The following is a 23,841-nucleotide window of genomic DNA, read 5'->3' on the forward strand; positions in this document are numbered from 1 at the left end:
AATACCTTTATAGATATCGAATTTCTATTATGTCCTATGTGCTTCCAAAACACATAAACGAATTACGTAATGCTTGTAATAAAGAAGAACAAATGTGAGTTAGCTGTAATAAAGAAGTTTTTGTAAAAATATGTAATATAATTTAATCTAGAGAGACTCAAGTAGCTAGGCAAACTGACAACTAGTTCCAACAGAAGGATACTTGCTAACAAACAAGATTACAAAATAGAGTAGCCAACAATAATCATCTCATACAGATGATCGGGATATTTGATAAAATTTGATACATTCCCATAACTAAAGCGTGACGATGATCAGATCTTAGTTTATAATGTATTTTTTTAACCAATTAAGCATATCCATATGAGCTTCTTATGCAGCTTGACAGCAGCAGCGTCTTCAGGGTCGTATCTCATTGTCCATCCATGCGTGACTCTAGGATATATTTTGACATATCCATCCATCTATAAAAAACCAAGTAATATCATATTTCTACTGTACCATAATAAATAAATTTTTTCCTGTTGGAATCAAATCATAGCTTTACAAGTGACAACCTTGCAGACGAGTTTTTTCATCTCTTCTCCGAAACAAATGAAGTTCTAACAGATTAATTATCATGGGCCTAACTTACATAGAGAGGTAGTGTACTATTTTATAACTTTAAGACCTAGAATTTACAGCGTTAAACATTGTAATTTTTTTAGTATTATTATCTTCATTTCCTAGGAGAAATTTTTTGCTATGAATGTACATGAAGGATGTGAAGATAGTCTGGTCCAACAAATCAGAGGCACTTCAGTTAAAACGATAACTACCCCAAAAAAGAAGCACTAGTTTTCAAATGGAATCAATTCATGAAACACTATTTAATTATTGTCGCAACACCGTATACAACAACGTAACAAATCTAAAGATAAACATCAGCCACATAATATAGTATGTTATAGTAAAGCAAGCATTATTTTTTGGTATAAACAGAATCTTTGAATAATTTGTCTCAAAAGTATATATGGTCGAAACATACACCACTTGAAGAGCACACATGCTGAACATTGAAGTATGACAATCGACGTAGCTTAGGGCATTTAGCATTCATTGCCTCCTCAAACTGCTTTAGGAGCTCAGGTGGAGTCGCTTGGTCAAACAGCGCCAAGAACAGCAATTGGTACCTTCACCCCTGTCACAATTTAACTGAATTAGTACACTATTTTATTTTTTTACATTGCTTGTTATCAATATGTGAAAATTATAAGAAATGTCTTGATAGCTTTGATTAGAAGAAACGAATGAAGTAATATTTTACTTTAACTAATAAGCAAACTCACTCAACCTCGGAATTAAGATCAAAATAGAAATAAATAATCCTACCTTTGCTCGTTTTTCCGAAAACAATCCCACTTCAGTTTATTCTAAAACAATCCCACATTTAATATGAATATTTTTTAACAATATTTTGACCTACAACTTGTTAAGACCCAGGGGTGGGCGTTGCTTTAAGAGGGACGAGGCTAGGGCTGTTTTTTTTTTTTTTTTTTTTTTTTTTTTTTTTATAATTTTTTTTAATTATTAAAAAATAAAATAAACCTATTAAAAGTCGACACGTGGCAAACAACCTAAGAAAACTGGGTACCAACCGGTCAGGAATTGTTTAACAATATCCATGTGGGATTGTTTTGGAATAAACTGAAAGTTAGGATTGTTTTCGGAAGATTGAGCAAAGGTGAGATTATTTATTTCCATTTTGCAAGTATGGGGTTGAAAAGGCTCATAAATGTTGATTAGGGTAAAAAACACCCTAGCCGCGTGGCTCAATCATAGGGCGCCACGTGTCAGTCCCAGAAAAGGGCAAGTGGGAGCCAATCCCAAGCTGACACGTGGCACATCCTAATTGGTGGGAGTAAAGTTCCCCAACCCAATAAATAGAGTAAAATACCTCATTTATTGGGTATTCACAAATTCCCAAACACAAAAACACAAATACCAACAAGCATTTATTCTCTCTGAATCAGAGAGAAAACCATTTATTTCCGCACTATTCACTTCGTACGAATCCTAACTTGATCGTCGGAGGCGGAACTCCACCCAACCGGAGTTTCGTTGTTTTGCAGGTACACAGCCGGTCAGCAAGCCATTCTCGGAATTGTAACTCTCCCGCAGGACACATAAAAAACCCCGAAACATTTGGCGCCGTCTGTGGGGAGAGTACTTCCAAGATGACTTCCGACTATGTACCGCCTGCTGATGGCAAACGACCTATGGTCGAAGCTGAGGTCCACACGGACCCAAGCAGTGGTGACGATAACGATGTCGAAACCTATATGGCCCCGGATGGGTCATTCAGGTCGCGACATACCCGTTCTCGAGAAATAAGGGAACGGGGATTAGATGTAGTCCATGGCCCCCCAGCCGGCCAGCCTGCTGGGGTACCCCAGGCGGCGGAGGGCTCAGCCCCCGTCACCAGAGACGAACTCATGAAATTCATGACTAGTTTCAAGGGGGAGCTGACGGACATCATCAAGAGGTCTACTGACTCCAACAGGGGTCAGGCGGCTAAGAAGCCTTCTCCCTAAAAGAGGGGGCAGGCGGCAAAGAAGCCTTCTCCCTCAAAGAGGGGGCAGGCGGTAAAAGACCGGGTGCCTACTCCGCACCCTAAGCCGAAGGGGGCGGATGGGCCCCATATTGATCTTTCAAGACTCCGTTTCCCTGAATCAGGGCAACGGAAAGCCATCCGGCAAGTACAGCCGGATGGGTCTAAGAAGACTTACTCCGACGCCCGGATCTTAATCCAGGAAAGGAGAAGTCAGCAGCTGTCTGGGTCGGCTTCCACCTCGACTTTCCCTGACAGCTTCCGTAATACTTCAATGAAGCATTCGGAAACAAACAGAGGAAGTCAGTCGCTCGGAGTGTCCGCGCGCACTGGCCCCCAAGTGATCCAGCCGGCACTGTATGCGCCCCAGCCGCCATACATGCCCTATGGGTCGCCATACATGCAGCCGGGTCTCTTCGGAGGTCAGGCGGCACCCATCTAGTCAGCCGACTGGCAGCTCCGGCTGCTCAACCTGGGTGAGCAGCCGTCAGCCTTCTCCCGGGAAATAGCCGAGGCGGCTCAGCCGACCAAGGTTAAGAATGTGTTGGTAGGTACCTTCGACGGTACCACCAACCCGGAAGATCACCTCATGGCATACACCAACCTCATGTACTTGCAGGGGTTGGACGACGCCGTCTGGTGCAAGTGCTTCCCGGCTACCCTCTTGCATAGCCTAGAGGTGGTTTGGCAACCTCCCAGCTGGGTGCATCAACAACTTCAGAACGTTGGCGTATCTCTTTACATCCAACTTCTCCATGAACATTCCCGCCAAGAAAACTAGCCTCGATCTAGGGGCAGTACAGCAGGGGGAAAAGGAAGGGCTTCGGTCCTACGTCAGGCGGTTCAATCTGACACGAATTCAGATAGCCGGCCTGACGGATGAGGTTGCTTACACAGACTTCTTCAAGGGTCTGAAGGACGGGTCAGTTTTCAAGTTCGACCTTGTCCGGAAAAGGGTTGCTACCCTTCAAGAGGCACTGATGGAAGCTGAAGCCTATATACAGGCGACAGAGCTGTGCTCCATCAGGCAGCCGGCGGACTCTAAGAGGTCCGACCGAAGAGACAGCCGGCCTACCCAGCCGACTGCCAAAGACAAGGGCAAGAGGAAGGAAGTCTGGGCAGCCGACCGTACTGGTCAGCCGTCCCAGAAGAAAGCAGAGAGTTGAGACCGTATGTCCCTAAGTACGAGTTCAACAAAGACCCATCTTCCATCCTCGTGGAGGTCAGGAACCGGATGACTATTGAGAAGACGGCCCCCATGAAAAGTCTCGTTAGCAGCCGGGACAAGAGCAAGTACTGCCAATTCTACGAGGACATTGGCCATGACACCAGTGACTGCTATACCCTCAGGCGGCAGTTGGACCGTCTGGCTGATGAAGGGGCCCTGAGGTCCTACATTATAAAGCCGAAGGGCGGAGCCAAGCAAAGCAAAGGGCATCCGTCCAAAAAGCCGGCTGCCAGCTCTGATACGGATGAAGAACAAATCTTCACCATAGCAGGCGGCTTCGCCGGAGGGGGTCCCACCATCCGGGGGGCTAAAGATAACATCCGGCGTCTGGTCAACTCAGTAGATGAGGGCCAGGCGTCGCCGGATACCTTCCCCGAAGTCCTCGTTTCTGAGAGGGACTGGGGCAAGGTCAGGCGGCCTCATGATGACCCTCTGGTCGTAGAGTGTAAGGTTGCCAATCAGCGAGTAGGCCGGATCCTTATAGATACCGGGAGCTCGTCTGATCTTATCAGCTACCAGTGCCTTGCAAAACTGAAATACAAGCCTGGTAGCATGCAGCCGGCTCCTCATCCCCTAGTTGGCTTCGGGGGAGGAGTAGTGCATCCGGTGGGGAGGATTGACCTACCCATCCGGATGGGCGAGAAGGGGGAAGGACGACATATGGTGGTTAAGTTCCTTGTAGTTGAAGAACTGACCGCCTACAACATAATCTTGGGCCGTCCAACCCTCAATGAGTCCAAGGCAGTCATCATCCCTTCTCTCATGTTGATCAAATTTGAGAGCAATGATGGGACGGTGGGTTCCATGAGCGGTGATCAGAAGACGGCAAGGGAGTGCTACCTCACAGCCGTCAAGCCGACTGTGCACTCAGTCGGCATTAATGAGGAACCCCCCCCCCCTTGTGGAGAAAGCATGGAGGCCGGGCCTGCTCCCTTAGCAGCCGACCAAAAAAGAAAGGCGGACCATCCTTTGGCCGCCAAGAGAGGCAAAAAATAGAAATCACTGATTGGGGAGCGATCAGATGAGTTCCGTCCCCAACCGGCTGGTGAAAACACTGACCTCATTCTGGATGACAGCCGTCCAGAGAGAACCGTCAAGGTGGGGACGGTTGCCTTAGGGGAGTTGGGCGAATCATTGCACCAACTTCTCAAAGAATTCAAAGACATCTTTGCCTTTGAAGTGGACGAGATGCCGGGTATACATCCGGATCTTGCTGTTCACAAGCTCGCCGTGGATCCAAAGAAAAAGCCGGTTAGGCAAAAGAAGAGGAACCACGGCGAAGAGAGATCTCAGGCGGCAGCCACCGAGGTCAAGAAGCTCCTTGATGCCCGGTTCATTCGGCAATGCTACTACCCGGATTGGGTAGCAAACGTTGTTCTTGTCAAAAAACCGAATGGTACTTGGCGGACGGTGTAGATTACACAGATCTGAACAAGGCATGTCCAAAGGATAGCTATCCGCTTCCTAAGATTGACAGTCTGGTTGACTCAACAGCCGGTCATGCCTTGATGAGCTTCATGGATGCCTACTCCGGCTTCCATCAGATACCCTTGTGGAAAAAAGATCAAGAAAAGACGGCTTTCGTCACTGATCAAGGGTTGTTCTGTTATACGGTGATGCCGTTTAGGTTGAAGAATGCGCCTGCCACCTTCCAACGGATGATTAATACGGTCTTCATTAATCAAATCGGAAGGAATGTGGAGGCGTACATTGACGACATGATAGTCAAATCCAAGCAGCAGGCGGATCACCTCGCTGACCTCCGGGAAACTTTCTCAACACTCAGGCGGTATCAAGTGATGTTAAATCCCAAGAAATGCGTCTTTGGTGTTGATTCTGGAAAGTTTCACCCTTTTTTTAATTGATCAAAGAGGGATAGAGGCAAACCCGGACAAGGTACAGGCGGTGATTGACATGAAGTCACCCCGTACTGTCAAAGAGGTCCAGAAACTTACCGGTTGCCTGGCTGCCTTGGGAAGATTCCTGAGCCGGTCAGGTGACAAATGCCTCTACTTCTTCCAAGCTATCAAGAAGAAGACCAGATTTGAATGGGGGGAGAATGCTGAGGCGGCATTCCAGAAACTAAAAGAACATCTTCACTCATTACCCCGGCTGGTTAGCCCCTTAACCAGTGAAGTGTTGTACATGTACTTAGCCGCCTCGGATCATGCCCTCAGTGCCGTACTCCTAGCTGAGCGAGACGGCACACAGCTCCCGGTTTACTTCATAAGCTACGTCCTCCGGAATGCAGAGCTCCGGTACCCCATGGTTGAAAAGTTTGGTCTCGCTTTCTTCATGGCTGTCAAGAAGTTAAAACCATACTTCTTGGCACATCCGGTGGTGGTCTATACCGACCAACCCCTCAAGCGGCCCATGACAACGCTGGACTCATCCGGTAGGCTTCTGAAATGGGCAATTGCCATTCAAAGCTTAGAAATCACCTTCGAGCCAAGAAAGGCAGTGAAGGGTCAGGCGTTTGCCGATTTCATTCTCGAAATGACAAGGCCACCCCAGCCGGATAACACAGATCAGGTCTGGAAGGTGTATGTAGACGGGAGCTCTACAATGAACGGCTGTGGTGCAGGCGTAATTTTCAAATCCCTGGAAGGGGATACTTATGAATATACACTACGGTTCAAATTTCAAGCCTCAAATAACGAGGCAGAATATGAAGCCTTGCTAGCCGGTATCCGCATGTGTAAGGCAGCAGGGGCAAGAAAGATTGACGCCTGCTCAGATTCTCAATTGATCGTCAGCCAATTCAATGGTGACTTCGAGGCCACCCACCCGGCGATGATCAAATACTTGCAAGCGGTCAAAGAAGAGGCCGGGAAACTTGACGAATTCAAACTAAGTCAGGTGCTCTGGTCAGAAAACAACCAGGCGGATGCGTTGTCCAAACTGGCCTCATCCGCCACATCTGATACGCCAAGGTTAGTCTTCTGGGAAGTCATGGAAAAAAGAAGTATTGAGCATGATCCCATTGGAGTTCTGGACCGAAGCTTTACCTGGATGGACCCCATCCGAAATTTCCTAGCACACGGCATCCTGCCGGATGCTCCATCTGAGGCGGCGTTGTTGAAAAAACGGGCAGCCAGTTTTGAAATGTTCTAAGGAGAACTCTTCCGGAAAGGATATCTCCAGCCGCTCTTAAAATGTGTAACCCCGGGAAAGGGAAAGGAGGTCTTGGAAGACCTGCACTCAGGCTTTTGTGCATCACACATAGGCGGCAGGTCCCTGGCCAAGAAAGCCAGGCGGCAGGGATATTTTTGGCCGAATCTTGAATCAGATGCCATGGATTTGGTGAAGAGGTGTGACAAGTGCCAGAAATTTGGCCGGCTCATCCACCGTCCGGCAACCGACCTGACGGCCATCTACAGCTCGGTTCCATTTGCAAAGTGGGGCATGGACATTTTAGGACCATACACGCCAGCCTCAGGCGGGCGTAGGTACATCTTAGTGGCTGTAGACTACTTCACCAAATGGGTGGAAGCAGAGGCGGTCAAGGGCATTAAAACAAAGGACGTTATCTCCTTCATCTGGAGAAACATTATCACCCGGTTTGGGGTGCCTATGTCCATGGTCTTTGACAACGGTCCTCAGTTTGAAACTTCTATACTCAAGAGTTGGCTAGGGGATCAAGGAATCACCCACTGCTTTGCATCCGTAGGCCGTCCTAAAGCAAACGATCAAGTTGAGGCCTTCAACAAACTCATCTCAGACGGCATAAAAAAGAAAATAGAACAGGCTGGTGGTCTATGGGCAGACGAATTGCCACATGTTCTATGGGCCATCAGAACAACTGAGAAAGGGGCAACCGGTGAAACCCCGTTCCTCATGACATACGGCACTGAAGCCATCTTGCCAATTGAATTGTATGAGCCAACACTTCGAGTCATGCTTTATGGCGAAGAGGCTAATTGGGAGGCCATGCGGCTAGCATTGGATTCTCTCCCGGAGCGCAGGGCAATGCCGCCTTGCGTCATAAGATATACCGTCTGAGAATGACGAGAGCCCATAACAAACGGGTGCACAAGCGGCCCCTTAAAGTGGGTGACTTTGTTTTGAGGAAAATGGAGGCAACCGGTAGGGCAGATGAGCAAGGAAAGCTAACCCCAAATTGGGAAGGACCCTACCGGATTACCGAAGAAGTCAGAGGTGGTACCTACCGCCTGGAAACTCCAGACGGTAGACAGCTACCCAGAACTTGGAATGTAGATAACTTAAAAAGTACTACTTCTGATAATTTGTAATAAAGTATCAATAAAAGCTTTATTCTCCATTTGTATCATGTCGCAACTGTGCAATGCACAGCCGACACTTACTTGTCTAAATACTTGCATATATTTATTTGTAATTGTGCAAAGCACAGCCGGATACTCATCCGGATACTTCAAAGACCCATGCGTAATACGCAACCGGGCACTTATAAAACTAAACCGTCTGTCCGAAAAGGCAGACATCCGGCGATCTGAATTTGGCTTCAGTCGTCGAAGAGAACATCTCCCATATGGGTGGTACATTGTTCTAGGATCATAACTCAACATCCAGTTGAATGATTCCCCAAATTCAAGATACAGCCGTCTATTACCCAAAGGTAATGCAGACGCCGCTTTAAATCTTGGAGCCCCCGACGTAGCTGGCTTTCAAAGAAATCCCTACAGGGGCATGCACATAAATTGCCTACACTATTAAACCGTCTGTCCAAAAAGGCAGGCATCCGGCGTTTTGAATTTGGCTTCAATCGTCGAAGAGAACATCTCCCATCCGGGTGGTACATTGTTCTAGGATCATAACTCAACATCCAGTTGAATGATTCCCCAAATTCAAGATACAGCCGTCTATTACCTAAAGGTAATGCAGAGGGCGCTTTAAATCTTGGAGCCCCCGACGTAGCCAGCTTTAAAAGAAAGCCCTACAGGGGCATGCACATAAATTGCCTACACTATTAAACCGTCTGTCCAAAAAGGCAGGCATCCGGCGTTTTGAATTTGGCTTCAATCTTCGAAGAGAACATCTCCCATCCGGGTGGTACATTGTTCTAGGATCATAACTCAACGCCAGTTGAATGATCCTTCGAATTCAAGATACAGGCGCCTATTACCCAAAGGTGATACACGCGGCGTCTAAAATCTTGAAGCCCCAAAAGTAGCCGGCTTTCAAGAAAAAGCCCTACGGGGGCACGTGCATAATTTGCCAAACTTCTTTTAAACTGTCTGTCCAAGATGACAGACACCCGGTGCTCATGACTACGCCAGTGGAATGACCCCCTAATCTTTTGACCCAAACGCCTATTACCTAAAGGTAATACATACGGTGTTAGTATCTTAAAAAGCCCATGTAGCCGGCTTTCCCAGAAAGGCCATACAAGCGGCTCTTATCACACTTGGTCATTTCCAAGAGCAATACTGACGGTTCAACTTTCTGAAATCCTATGTAGTCGGTCTTAATTTAAAGACCCTACAGACGGAATTTTGCAAAGACGGATGTTATTGCATCCGGTTCAGCTAAAGACGGATGGTTATATGGACGGCTGCATGATTGAAGTTGGATTTACTTCATCCAAGCACCCGTCCAGGGGCAACAGACCCTATGCATCCGGCAAACTAGTTATAATTGCAAAATTAAATTGAAGTGCAAAATTAAAAAGAGATATCTCAGAAATCCGGCACAGCCGGTAAATGTACTAACCATCAAATAACCTCGACAAAAATTGTCAAAAATTGTTAACCGGACCCATGTCCGGGAAAAGATACAAAAGCTACACGGCACACAGGCCGGTTGTTCGAACAGAGTAGAGGAAAAGAGGAGAAAGCTATGGTTAATGCTGCTGCTGCTGTTGCTGGGCTGGGGCCGGTTGAGAAACATCCGGCTGATCTGGTACGGTTGAGGGAGGCACTTGTTCCTCAAGGACTTGGAGTTCAACCTCGTCCGTCGTCAGGTCTTCTACCTGATCATCCCCCAAGCCGGCCCACTCCTCGAAAGGAGCCGGCTTCTCCAAGCCCTGAGCTTGAGCATCGAAGAGTTCTGAGGCATACTTGTACCTCAGATCAAAATAAGCAAAGTCGAGCTCCGGATGGACCAGCTACCAAGCGACCTTCAAGCGCTCTTCGTTGTCTTGCTCATTCTCAGCAATTAGCCGAGCCTGCTCAGCCGCCAGCTGTTGGTTGAACTCCGCCTGGGCTTGTGCCTTGGCCCTAGCCGCCTCCTCCTTCACCCGGTCAACCTCAGCCTTGAGGTGATCCCGCTCCTGGGCAGCCTCCTTCAAGTCATTAATGGCTGTTTCCAGCTCAGTTACCTTGAGGGCGGCCTCATCAGCCCTTTTGTTCGCAGCGTCAGCAGCAGCCGTTAGTTGGTTGACAATCTCCTCCTGTTTCAACTCCCGGCGTTTAATCTCAAGGTCAAACATAAGTGTATTATATTGATGGACATCAATAAGGTCGGCTGCCCTCTTCTGGGCATCCCTTACCTCGTCCTGCTTCTTTCGAAGAGGGGTCCGGAGTCCATCAACCCTTAGTAGGACCTGCAATGCACCCGGCAAAAATGTTAGACAATTTGCATAATCAAATCAGACAGAAGCAATAATTGCAAGAAAATACCCCATCCGGTATTTACCTCAGCAACCAGGGCACTGATTCTGTCAATGTTGACCTGGTTTATACCCGGTACCGCCTCCTTCTCGGACCGGGTAATGGTCCTCACCATCCGTTTGGCGTATCCTTGAAGATCCGGCCAACGGGAAACATCTGCATCAAGAGACGTATGGGTTAAGTATTGAGCATAAGCGCCTCCTACGTTCTGCCGGCTGGCAGGAGAGTCCCCGGACTGGGTAGCTTGGGACTTGACTCTAGCAGGTCCAAGCGGCCAGGGGGGTTCAAAGGCAAAGTCCATACCTTGATTTTCAGGTGGAGGGGCTGAAACCTCCCCAGCCGCACCAGAACCGGATGCCACAGAAATCATCCGGTCAGTAGACCCGGTGTTTAAACTGGGAGTGGCAGACAGGGATTTGCCACCCGTCTGTTTTTCGGAGGCGGTGGCCTGGAGACCTCAGCCGGCCTTTTCATTAGTGCCCTTAGAGAACGGGGAACAGTCTGACTCCCCGACTGCAAAAATAAAGTATACAGTTAGTACTGATCCCACAAGAGATGGAATTGCAACTGCTAAAAGGATATACATCCGGCATTTGCTTAAAGGATATACATCCGGCATTTGCCTAAAGGATATACATCCGGCATTTGCCTAAAGGATATACATCCGGCATTTGCGTAAAGGATATAAATCCGGCATTTGCCTAAAGGATATACATCCGGCATTTGCCTAAAGGATATACATCCGGCATTTGCCTAAAGGATAAACATCCGGCATTTGCGTAAAGGATATAAATCCGGCATTTGCCTAAAGGATATACATCCGGCATTTGCCTAAAGGATATACATCCGGCATTTGCCTAAAGGATAAACATCCGGCATTTGCCTAAAGGATATACATCCAGCATTTGCCTAAAGGATATACATCCGGCATTTGCCTAAAGGATATACATCCGGCATTTGCCTAAAGGATATACATCCGGCATTTGCCTAAAGGATATACATCCGGCATTTGCCTAAAGGATATACATCCGGTATTTGCCTAAAGGATATACATCCGGCATTTGCTTAAAGGATGCACATCCGGTATTTGTTAAAATGCATGCAGACGGAAATACTCATCCGGTGCTTACCCCATCATTTTTGGCTGCCAGCTCGGCCCTCTTTTTCTCAAGGAAATCCTTGCGGACTTCCCATGCTGGTTTAACTGGTGTTCTCTCCGGAGGCACCATGTCTAGACCTTTCTCTGCAAAAAAGAACAACAAATTAATAGGCAGGAGTGATACAGATGGTTAAAAAGATGCCGGTTGTAAATAAAACTACGTCTGCTAAACATGGTACTCAAACCACAGGCGGACAAGAAGGCGTCATCCTTCATCCATTCCGGATGCGGTACCCACCGGCTAGGTACAATGGCCTCGGTTCCATCAGCCAGAGGCACCGTTGTCTTCTTAAAAAGACCCGGCTCCATTATTTGGTCCCAGGCGTCTGCCGGGACCCTTGGTAAGGCACACTTCCTCCCCAGAAGTGTCGGATTCTTGTTGTAGAGCCTCAGCCGGCGATTCATTGGAAGAGAGGGAGATGAGACCAAGTAGAACTTGCTCTTCCAGTTGCTCCACTTTGACAGCTTGTCAAGCGTCATTAGGAACTCCGGATGCGTGGTAAGAGTATACCACGCATTCCATCCGCCAGGAGCCCGACTGAGATAATGCATATGGGCAAACGCCTCCCAGCAAGGCGTAACCTCCTGCATCTCGCAGGCGGCGATGTACCCAAGAATGTTGACCCAGGAGTTGGGCGTTAACTGCCATACTCCCAGGTCATATCCCCTCAGAATAGCCCGGATGGCCCAGTGTAAGGGAAACCGGAGGCCTGCCCTAAATGCTGCCTCGTAGCAACCAAAGTAGTTGTCCGCATGGGGGACCGAGTCGTCCCAGACTACGGTTGCGTTTGCAGGCGGCACAATCACTTCCCATCCGTCCCCCACCGGATGCTTCGCCAAGAATGTCGGGAAGGTGGCGTTTAGGGTTACCAGGTCCCGGGCGCTGACGGACGCCTCCTGGGGGTTATTTACTGAAGGCCATTTATAGGCCTCTTCGTCTTCAATGGGGGCATCCGGTACCCCGGCTGATTCTGATCTGCCGGATGACTGGGCAGGTCCTTCTGCCCCGGAGCTCTCTGGCTCCTCTAAAATGTGATCCCCGGGTGTACTAGGGGTACCCGGTCGGTCGTATGGCAAGTCCTCAACCGGAGCATCGGCTGAGTCCCCAAACTAGTACTCTGGGTCAATGGCCGTCCATCTAGTCCGAGCCATCCGGTCCTGCACATTAACAGAGACGGTTGGAATCTCAGAAGACCTAGGGTGGTCCAACGACCCCCAGACGGCACCCCCAGTCCTAGACTCTGCCGTGTCCGGCGACCGGTTGGTTTTGGCTCTAGGTCGTGTCGTGTGTGTGCTTGGTGAGTCCATTTACTACCAAAAGACTATGCAACCGGTAAAAAGAAGAAAGAATGTACAAGGGGGTAGGGACGGTACCTTGTGTTTTAAAGTTGGAGAAAATCTTTCAAAAGGTGCTACTGACAAATGGTCCAGACGGTTGCCCGGATGATCTCCCTGCAAATAAGCACCCGAAATAGATGAAAATTTGCCCAAAAGCACCCCAGACGGATATGTTCGGATGGGGCTCTATTGAAAAGGAAACGGCAAAATGAAAATTTGCCCAAAAGCACCCCAGGCGGAGATGTCCGGATGGGGCTCTATTAAAAACAAACGGCAAAATGAAAATTTGCCCAAAAGCACCCCAGGCGGAGATGTCCGGATGGGGCTCTATTGAAAAGCAAACGGCAAAATGAAAATTTGCCCAAAAGCACCCCAGACGGAGATGTCCGGATGGGGCTCTATTGAAAAGCAAGCGGCAAAATGAAAATTTGCCCAAAAGCACCCCAGACGGATACGTCCGGATGGGGGTCTATTGAATAGCAAGCGGCAAATTAAAAATTTGCCCAAAAGCACCCCAGACGGACAAGTCCGGATGGGGGTCAATTGAGAGCTTTTGAGAAAAATTGGAAGATCAGCCAAAGATACCCCAACCGGTTTTTACCGGATGAGGGTCGTTTGAAAGCAAAGAAAGAAATCCGGTTGATCAGGCAATTTTGTGAAAAATGGAACACAAGTACCCCAGGCGGTTACTAACCGGATGGGGGTGGTTCAACAGCAAAAACCAAAAAACCGGGTGAGTAGGCCAAATTAAGAAAAAAGCTAAATGACGTCCAGGTACCTCAAGCGGTGATGAGCGGCTGTTCAGAACTTTGACGGTTGACTCAGGCGTTCGTAGAGGCTTGAAGCAGATGCAACCCAGGCGCAATGACGGTTGATTAGAAAGAAGGTTGACGGTTGTGAATAAAAGCAGCCGGTATCAGAGCTCTTTTTTCTAAGGATTTTTGGAATTTGCAAGTGGCGCGAATGATGGGAGAAAGACTTCTTTTATAGAAGTGAGGGGAGACGAAGCGTCACTTCCCCTGTCTCAAGTTCAAAAAATTGGGGGGAAAAGGCGAACCGTCACCTCCCCCTTTTAAAAAAAAAAATGGAGGGAAAAAGACCAACCGTCTCCTCCCCTCATTATGACAACTGTCACAGCAATGTTGTGTGGCATGCCATGTCACAGATGCCACGTGGCACCCCACGTGTCATCTGTGAGGGGCAAATGATTAGGGTAAAAAACACCCTAGCCGCGTGGCTCAATCAGAGGGCGCCACGTGTCAGTCCTAGAAAGGGCAAGTGGGAGCCAATCCCAAGCTGACACGTGGCACATCCTAATTGGTGGGAGTAAAGTTCCCCAACCCAATAAATAGAGGAAAATACCTCATTTATTGGGTATTCACAAATTCCCAAACACAAAAACACAAATACCAACAAGCATTTATTCTCTCTGAATCAGAGAGAAAACCATTTATTTCGCACTATTCACTTCGTACGAATCCTAACTTGATCGTCGGAGGCGGAACTCCACCCAACCGGAGTTTCGTTGTTTTGCAGGTACACAGCCGGTCAGCAAGCCATTCTCGGAATTGTAACTCTCCCGCAGGACACATAAAAAACCCCGAAACAAATGCTATTATTCCTAATGAAAGACTATTTTAAAAAGGATAATCAAATCATTATTAGTTATTGTGTTAACTGTATAATCCCTTGATTTACTCGTTAGGTTAATAGTCAAAGATATCCCTACTCTTTAGGTCGATATTCAAAGATATCTCTAACTCTTAACTGATATATCTAGACAAATGTACCTAGTCATATTTTATTGTTTACTTATGCACTATATACTCTTGTATACTCATTAATATAATTCAAGCATTCCAACATTCTCTTTCTCATAACTCTATCATACGGAGTATTAGGCCAAGATTAGATAATCCAATTATGTTGTACGCAGTTAATATGAAAGTCCTATGGTTTATGATAAAAAGTAAAACTTAACAGCGCAAAAACTAAAATTTCAAATACAAATCACAATGTGAAAATGATGGCATGTTACCAAAGAATGTTAACGAAGATATAATATTATAAGATAAACATACAGCGATTTGATATCATCCAGAGTAACAAATGAAGGATCTAGGAGCGCCGCTGCTTGTACATATCCATCACTTTGTGCTAGTTATGTTTAGGGTAAAAATACCCTAACACATGGAGCAGTCAGGTCGTGACATGCGTCACCCTAGGAGACGCCCAAAATGGGACAACTAGGATAAGACACGTGAAAAATGGCGGCCTTTATGGGCTCAAATCTTGAGGCGTCGTAAAAACGACGCAACCCAATTACCTAGGTTGAATGACCTAGGTAAGGGCACTAATTCCCATGCCCTATAAATAGGGACATTTATTACCTTGAGAAGGGCACCTTGATTTTATTACAGCAATCATTGAATACAATATTCTCTTACAACAGAGAAAACACCAGATCTAGGGATCCGAGAAGATTCACTTCACTTTCCGCATTTTACTCCGCTTTGACACGTACTTACTTGATTGTCGGAGGTGGAACTCCGAACAACCGGAGCTTCTGTTTGTTGTAGGTACAAACGTCCAAAGATCCAATCTTAGAGTTGTAACTCTCCCGTAGGACACACGATCCCGTAACATTTGGCTCCGTATTTGGGGAGAGTACTTATAAGATGGCATCTCAAGAACCTGTACCGCCTCCAAAGGATAGACGTCTGGATGGAGCAAAGGCCCATTTGGACCATGATACTGAGTCAAAATCAGAGGTCAAAGTGCAAACGACCGCAAATGGTTCCTTCATCACGAAACACATCCGCTCTAGAGACAAAAAGGAGCGGGATGCTAGCAAGGCTAGTGCGAGCAAGTCAGTCGGCAAGCCTCAGGCTGAAAATTCGACTGCTCACATCACTTATTCGAAATTCTTGAAGTTTATGACAAACTTCAAGGGAGAGATGAAAGACTTAATCAAGAGTCAGGCGGCTGGTCCAAGCAAGGGTCAGTCGGCCAAGAAGCCTTTTCACACTGAGAAATCCAAGAAATTCAAGGACAGGGAACCCACTCCACATCCCAAGCAGAAGGAGGGGGCCAGGCCCTTAATTTACTGGACGAAGTTTCGTCTCCCTGAGGCGTCAAAAAGGAAACCCATCCGGCATATAGAGCCGGATGGAAGCAAGAAAACTTACACCGATGCTCGGCAAATCGTCGAGCACAGGAAGAACCAGCAATTGTCTGACACGACATCAAAGACGACTATGGCAGACAGCTTCAGGGATACCTCGTTGAGGTATTTCCATTAAGAGCATGAGCATCCGACAATCAGCCCATCCGGTAGAACAGGTCCCCATGTGATCAGCTCGGCACCGTATGTACCCCATCAACCATACGACTCGTTTGCTCAACCTTTTCAGCAACTTGCCCTCTTCGGGGGTTAGGCAGCTTATCAAGTCCAACCCTTGGACTGACAACTCCGTCTGCTAAGGCTTAGAGAACAACCTTTTGCGTTTTCCAAGGAAATAACCGAGGTGGCACAACCGGCCAAGGTTAAGAATGTTTTGGTTGGTGCCTATGATGGCACCACCAACCCAAAAGATCACCTAATGACATATACCAACTTCATGTATCTATAGGGGTTGGATGATGCTGCATGGTGTCGGTGCTTCCCAGCTACACTGAAGGGCATTGCCTTGTAGTGGTTCGGCAAGTATTAACAACCTGCCGTCTGGGTGCATTAACATCTTCAGGACGCTTGAGTTCCTATTTGCCTCTAACTTCTTAATGAATATACCGACCAAAAAGACAAGTATTGACTTGGTTGCGGTTGTTCAAGGAGACCATGAGGGGCTCCACTCATATGTCAGGTGGTTCAAGTTGGAGAGAATCTAGATTCAAGGGCTGCCTGATGAAGTTGCTTTCACATACTTCTTTAAGGATATGAAGGACGGATCACAATTCAAGTTCGATCTTGTCCGAAAGATAGTGTTCACTCTTCCAGAGGCGCTGAGGGAGGCAAAGGCCTACATACAGGCATCTGAACTCTGCTCCTTTAGCAAGCAGTCAGACTCAAAGAGGTTCGAGAAACATAAAGGAAGTTGGCAAGATCAGCCGACTCAAAAAAATGAAGAGAGCAAAAAGAGAAAAGAATGAAGTTTGGGCGGTCAACGATTCTAGTCAGTCGTCCAAGAAGAAGAAAAAAGAATTTAAGTCGTATGTTCCCAAGTACTAGTTTAACAAAGACTGCTATTCCATACTCATGGAAATTAAAGACCGGGGAAGCTTTGAAAAGCCCTCGACAATGAAAGGTCTGACAAAGAACCGTGACAAGAGCAAGTACTGCCATTTCCATGAGGACATAGGCCATGATACCAATGACTAGCCACAAGCATTTGTTGGAGAAATTGGCTGAGAAAGGATTGCCGAAATCCTACATTCTTAAGTCCAAGGTGACTCAAAAGATGGACCCTAAGCAACCGTCCAAAAAAGCAGCAAAAGCTGACAGTGGCTCGGACACAGATTCATACGTGATCTGCGTCATTGCAAGCGGCTATGCTTCAGGTGGCCCAACTATTAGAGGCACCAAGGACCATGTCAGAAAAATGATCAACTCTGTTGACGATGGTCAGACGTCTGCTGGGACATTCCCTGAGGTTGTCATAACTGAAAAGGATCGGGGCAAATTCCGTCGGCCGCATGATGACCCCATGGTTGTCGAATGCAAAGTTGCCAACCAAAAGGTTGGTCGGATCCTTATTGATACCGGCAGTTCGTTTGCTATAATCAGTTGGCAGTTTGTCAAAGCTGAAGTTCAACCCCAGCAGCATGCATGAGGTCTCGCACCCCTTGGTTGGTTTTGGGGGTTGAGTCATACACCCAGTCGGCCGAATTGATTTATCTATCCGGCTGGGTGAAAAGGGAAAGGAGCGGAATATGATCGTCCAGTTCTTGGTGGTAGATTGCTGATTGCCTATAATCTCATTATAGGCCGTCCGATTCTAAACAAATCCAAGGCCATCATAATCCCCTCCCTCATGCCGATGAAGTTTGAAAGAGATGATGATAGCGTCGGGTCTCTAAGAGGAGATCAGAATGTAGCACGAGAGTGCTACCTCTCAAACGTCAAGCCTACTGCAGTCGGTTGGGAATCTGAGACGATCGACTTGGATGAAGAGAAGACCAACAGGCGGCACGTCCCCAGCCGGCTGGAGAGCACATTGACATCGTTCTGGATGAGACACGTTTAGAACGAACTGTAAAGGTAAGGACAGTTGCTTTTGCAAATATGGGAGCAGACTTACAAAATCTGTTAAGAGAATTTAAAGATATCTTTGCTTTTGAAGTGGAAGGGATGCCAGACATCAGCCTGGATCTTGCTGTCCATAAACTCGCCGTTGCCCCAAAGAAAAGCCTGTCAGGCAAAAGAAAAAGGAATCACGGCGAGGAGAAAAGTCAGGCGGCAGCTGCCAAAGTAAGGAGGCTGCTGGACATCGGGTTCATTCGGCAATGTCATTTTCCCAAATGGGTAGCCAATGTTGTTTTGGTCAAAAAGCCGAATGGGACCTAGCGCATGTGTGTTAATTGCACAGATAAGAACAAGGCATGTCCGAAGGATAGTAATCCGCTTCCAAAGATCGACGGTCTGGTCGACTCTATAGCCGGACATGCCGTGATGAGTTTTATGGACGCCTATTTAGGCTTTCACAGTATACCCTTGTGGAAGAAAGATCAAGAAAATACGGTATTTGTCACTGATCAGGGGTTATTCTATAACACAGTGATGCCTTTTTGCTTGAAAAATGCACCTTCTACATTCCAACGCATGATAAATGCGGTCTTCATTAACCAGATTGGTAGGAATGTATAGGTGTACATTGATGACATGATAGTCAAATCCAAGCTATAGACAGATCACCTTACTAACCTCTGAGAAACCTTCACCACACTCAGGCGGCATAAGGTCATGCTCATTCCTAAGAAGTGTGTCTTTTGTGTTGAGTCTGGGAAGTTTTTCGGATTTTTGATTGATAAAAGGGGGATAGAGGCAAACCCAGAGAAGGTACAAGCGATTATTGAGATGAAAACACCCCGCATTGTCAGAGAAGTATAGAAACTAACCGGTTTCCTGGCGGCATTGGGGAGATTCCTTAGCCTATCAGGTGACAAATGCCTCTATTTCTTCCAAGCTATCAGAAAGAAAACAATGTTCGAATGGAGGGATGATGCTGAAGCGACTTTTCAGAAATTGAAAGAGCATTTGCACTCCTTGCCAAGGTTTGTAAGACCTTTGCCAAAGGAGACACTTAACATGTATTTGGCTGTCTCAGATCATGCTCTTAGTGTTGTTCTCCTTGCCGAGAGAGACGACAATCAGCTCCCGATCTATTTCGTTATCCACATTCTTTGAAATGCAGAGATCCCGTACTCGACGGTTGAAAATTTTGCCTTGCGCTATTCAAAGCCGTCAAGAAGTTGAGACCATACTTTTTGGCACATCCGATGGTAGTCTACACTGACTAACCACTTAAGCAGCCAATAACAACCTTAGAGTCATCCGGCCAAATGATCAAATGGGCTATCGAAATTCAGAGTCTTGAATCACCTTCGAACCAAGAAAGGCGGTGAAGGGTCAAGCATTTTCTAACTTCATCGTAGAAATGATACGTTCGGTAGAGTCGGAGAACTTGGATCAGGTTTGGAAGGTGTATGTAGATAGGAGCTCTACTATGAACGTATGTGGTGCAGGAATTATATGTCAGTCTCTTGAAGGAGACAAATATGAATATGCACTACAGTTCAAGTTTCAAGCTTCAAATAACGAAGCTGAGTATAAAGCCCTACTAGCCGACATCCACATGTGTAAGGCGGCTGGGGCAATGAAAATTGATGCATATTCTGATTCTTAGTTGGTCATTAGCTAATACCATGGTGACTATGAGGCCATCCATCCGACTATGATCAAATACCTTCAGGCGATTAAAATTGAGGCTGAGACACTTGACAAATTTTATCTAAGTCAGGTGCCTCGGTCAGAGAATAATCAGGCGGATGCTCTGTTAAAATCAGCATCATCCGCCGCCTGTGACACTCCTCGGTCGGTCTTTTCGGAAGTTATGGAAAAACGAAGTATTAAAGAAGATCCCATTAGTGTACTCGACAAGAGCTCAATCTGGATGGACGACATCCGGGCCTACCTGCTAGACGACACTCTACCGGATACTTATCCAGAAATGGTTGCCATGAAAAGGCGGGCGGCCGACTTTGAAATCCACAAAGGAGATTTATTCAAGATGGGTTTCCAAAAGCCACTCTTGATATGAATCACCCCAGAAAGGGGGCATGAAATTCCGGAAGACTTGCATCAAGGCTATTGTGCCTCACATATAGGCGGCAGAGTTCTAGCAGCAAGGGCCACACGGTAAGGCTACTTTTAGCCGACTATGAAATTAGACGCTAAGGAAATGGTGAAAAAGTGTGACAAGTGTCAGCGGTTCGACAAACTTATACACCGTCCGACAACTGATCCGACGACAATTCATAGCCTAGTATTATTTGCGAAATGGGGCATGGATATCTTGGGTCCATATACACATGTGTCAGGCCAGAGGCGGTATATATTAGTGGTTGTTGACTACTTCACCAAATGGGTTGAAGCAGAGGCAGTCAAAGGCATAAAGACAAAGGATGTCATATCTTTCATTTGGAATAACATCATCACCCGGTATGGGTTCCCTATGTCTATGGTCTTTGACAATGGCCCTTAGTTTGAGACGCCTAACCTTCAAAATTGGTTAGTAGATCAAGGAATTTCCCACTGATTTGCTTCAATTGGCCGACCCCAAGCAAACGGCCAGGTTGAAGCAAACGACAGTAAAAAGAAAATTGAAAGAGCTGGCCAGGTTGAGCTTTATGAGTCGACTCTTCGAGTCATGTTATATGATGAAGAGGCTAATTGGGAAGCCATGCGACTGGCATTATACTTATTACCCGAACGCCAGGGCAATGCTGCTTTGCGCCATGAAATCTACTGTCTGAGAATGACAAGATCCTAGAACAAAATAGTACACAAACGACCCTTTAAAGTGGGGGACTTTGTGTTACGTAAAATGGAGGCAACCGGTAGGGCCAATGAGAAATGCAAGTTGACACCCAATTGAGAAGGTCCCTATCTGATCTATGAAGAAGTCAGAGACGACACCTACCGCCTGGAAACACCAGAGGACAGGAAGCTAACTAGAACTTGGAATGTAGGTAACTTAAAAAAGTATTGCTTCTAAGCCTTGCCCATTTTGTAAATGAAAAGCTTAATGAGAATTGCCTTTTGTTTCAATTTTTGTTTTTCCTTTATTGTACTATTAGATACGGCTCCCTATGGGAGAAGTATCGTCTGTGCTATGTACAGACGGCAAATCTAATTCATTCGTCCATTTTTATAGAGTGAGGCACATTCGGCGACATCCATTTGGGTGACTTCGCTCACAGCGAGCATCTCCCATTTGGGTGGTACATTGCTCTATAAACTTGGTCCTCTAACGTTTAAGTTGACTGCCCAAATTGGAATGGTACACAGACGTTTGTAATTGCCATCTTAACCAAAACGAATGAAGGCCGCCTGCCCTATTTGAAAGGAGACATCCTCAGACTACATGGTTAATCTAATAATTAACTAAAATTGGTTAAGTCTCTCAAATGTTGGGACTAACTAATACAAATGGACCAAGACACCGCCTGCCCTATGGGCATCAAACGGCCATTAACCACTTAGTTTGCGTTCCACAATTGTTGAACAAGATAAGTCATTAGGCTAAATCTGTCTGAAACACAGACCGCAACGGGAGCCGCCTTCCCTATGGAATCTCTGGCGGCCACATTCGATTATCGCTCAATAAATGAGTTCTAATTTCGAACTTATCAATATTCTACTTTGCAAATTTGCAGCTCAGGACTGTTCGGTCTTATTGGTGAGAAGTAAATTCTAAGTCCAGCGATGTAGATGGCCTGCCCTAAGTGAGTTAGGCGGCCTATAGCCGTCTACATTTTCCCTTTCTTTGACCCGTTGGTCTTTAAAAGATTAAAAGTCTAAGTCTAAGACTTAGCTATAATTCTTGATTTTACAACGCTAAGTCTAAGACCTGATGTAGCTAATGGCCGTCTGTAAGCCAAAAAGTTACCGTCTGCTCGACGGACGACTGTCCACTTGGTTTGGGGCAATCACATAGTGATTGATTGACCTAGAAATTAGTCATACTCTCTTTCAGTATCAAAAATTTCTAAGTCAATCAACCCACTTTTAAAACTAACTGCACAACCGTCTAGGGGCAAGAACATCTGGTATACTTGGGTCGCATGTATGGATTGTGGCAAAAATACGTAGTCAATTCATTAATGCATAGCAAAAAATTCATTAACTTGAAAAACTGGAAAAATTGAAGCAAACCGACTACACAGTCAGCATATTCATTTAAATTAAAAGCAACACTACTGTCGGTAAGAAAGTTAATATTGTTAAAACGGCATCACAATCGGTAAAATACAAGAACCCTCGGCACACAGGCCATAAAAGAAAGTGATGGCCATCTGGACAAAAAAAAACATACATCAAGCTTAATCATGTTGAGGAGGGAGCTGCTCATCTTTGAAAGTTGGCTCTTCAACGTCATGGGTCGACTATTCTTGATCATACTCTTGCTCCTTCTCATTCTCAACCATCTTCTCATCCACGGCTGCCTCGAGCTGTTGGGCATCAATTTCATTCGTGGCCGCCTCATATTGATACTCCCAGATGAAGTAGTCGTCATCCGGGATCGAAAGGTCATTTTCATGCGGGTAACACAATCGGCCTCGTTCTCGGCAATCAACTATGCCTTCTCCTCTTTGGCCTTGGCCTTAAGCTCTGCCCGAAGCCGGATCTCCTGGTTGGCCAACTCACCCTTAGAGTCTCATTCTGAGTGTGGAGGTCGTGCGCCTCTTGATCAGCGTTCCCCAGGACTTTGAGGTGGGACTTAGCCGTTTTAAGTTCGGCCTCTAAGTTAGCCACCTTCTTGTTGGCCGCACCCAAATTGGCCCTGACCTGCAAATTGGCCTCTGTTTGTGAATATAGGACATCACGAGTAAGTATATCATTTTTCATGGTGTCAAACTGAGCTCTGTCAAGTGCAGAGGCGGCCCGCTCTTTGGTGCTTTTTACCTCTTTTTGCTTGTCGGCAAACGACTTTTTGAGCCCGTCCACCCGCAACATAGTCTGCATCCGACAAAAACAATTTGTTAACGTATAGTGGGCATAAAGGTTGGAAATGTTGGACAACTTAAGTCAATTTACCTCGGCAAGCCGAGCAGTGATGGCGTCGAAATTGAGGGTCCTAACACCCCTCACGGACGCCCTCTTAGCTGGGAGACGACCTTTAGCATGTTCATGGTGAACTACTGTACATCCGGCCTCTGGCTTACATATGCACATTGAACACCTTGTAAGTACTTGACATAAGCTCGACCCACAGACGGAGAATCTTTAGAGCTGCTGGGCGACTGCTGATAGGAATTGACCCTGCAAGGGAGAGGGTTAAAGGCTGTGATACCTTGAGGGCCAGTGTAGGCGTCATTCGAAGCGGGCCTACGTTAGCATGTTGTGAATATGCTTGGCACTCATAGGAAGTGGGAATTGACATACGATTAGGGACATGATTAGGGACAAAGCAAAGTAGGGAGGCGCCAACAAGTTTTTAAGGAACTTGTAAACCGTTCACGGATCATTTAAGGCAACCACGAATAAGGGACAACGAAAGGCAACAACGATTAACCTGTGAAGGTTACACCCCATTCATCATCCATGAGATTATTAACTCCATATGGTTCAGAACCACGAAAGGAGGATCGGGGATGATGGTACGAAGTGAGTCATGGAGTCAAGTTCGCCCGTATTGGCCTCTACTCGATTTTTATT

The 23,841-nt window shown here is 46.5% G+C and overlaps 1 pseudogene; it reads right to left on the reverse strand.

Annotated features, from left to right (window-relative positions):
* Window positions 1-321: 321 nt before the first annotated feature.
* LOC110718072 overlaps window positions 322-23,841 on the reverse strand; it is a 30,386-nt pseudogene continuing 6,866 nt past the window's right edge.

This window comes from Chenopodium quinoa, unplaced genomic scaffold (genome assembly GCF_001683475.1).
Source record: "Chenopodium quinoa cultivar QQ74 unplaced genomic scaffold, ASM168347v1, whole genome shotgun sequence".
In the NCBI taxonomy this organism is placed as follows: domain Eukaryota; kingdom Viridiplantae; phylum Streptophyta; class Magnoliopsida; order Caryophyllales; family Amaranthaceae; genus Chenopodium; species Chenopodium quinoa.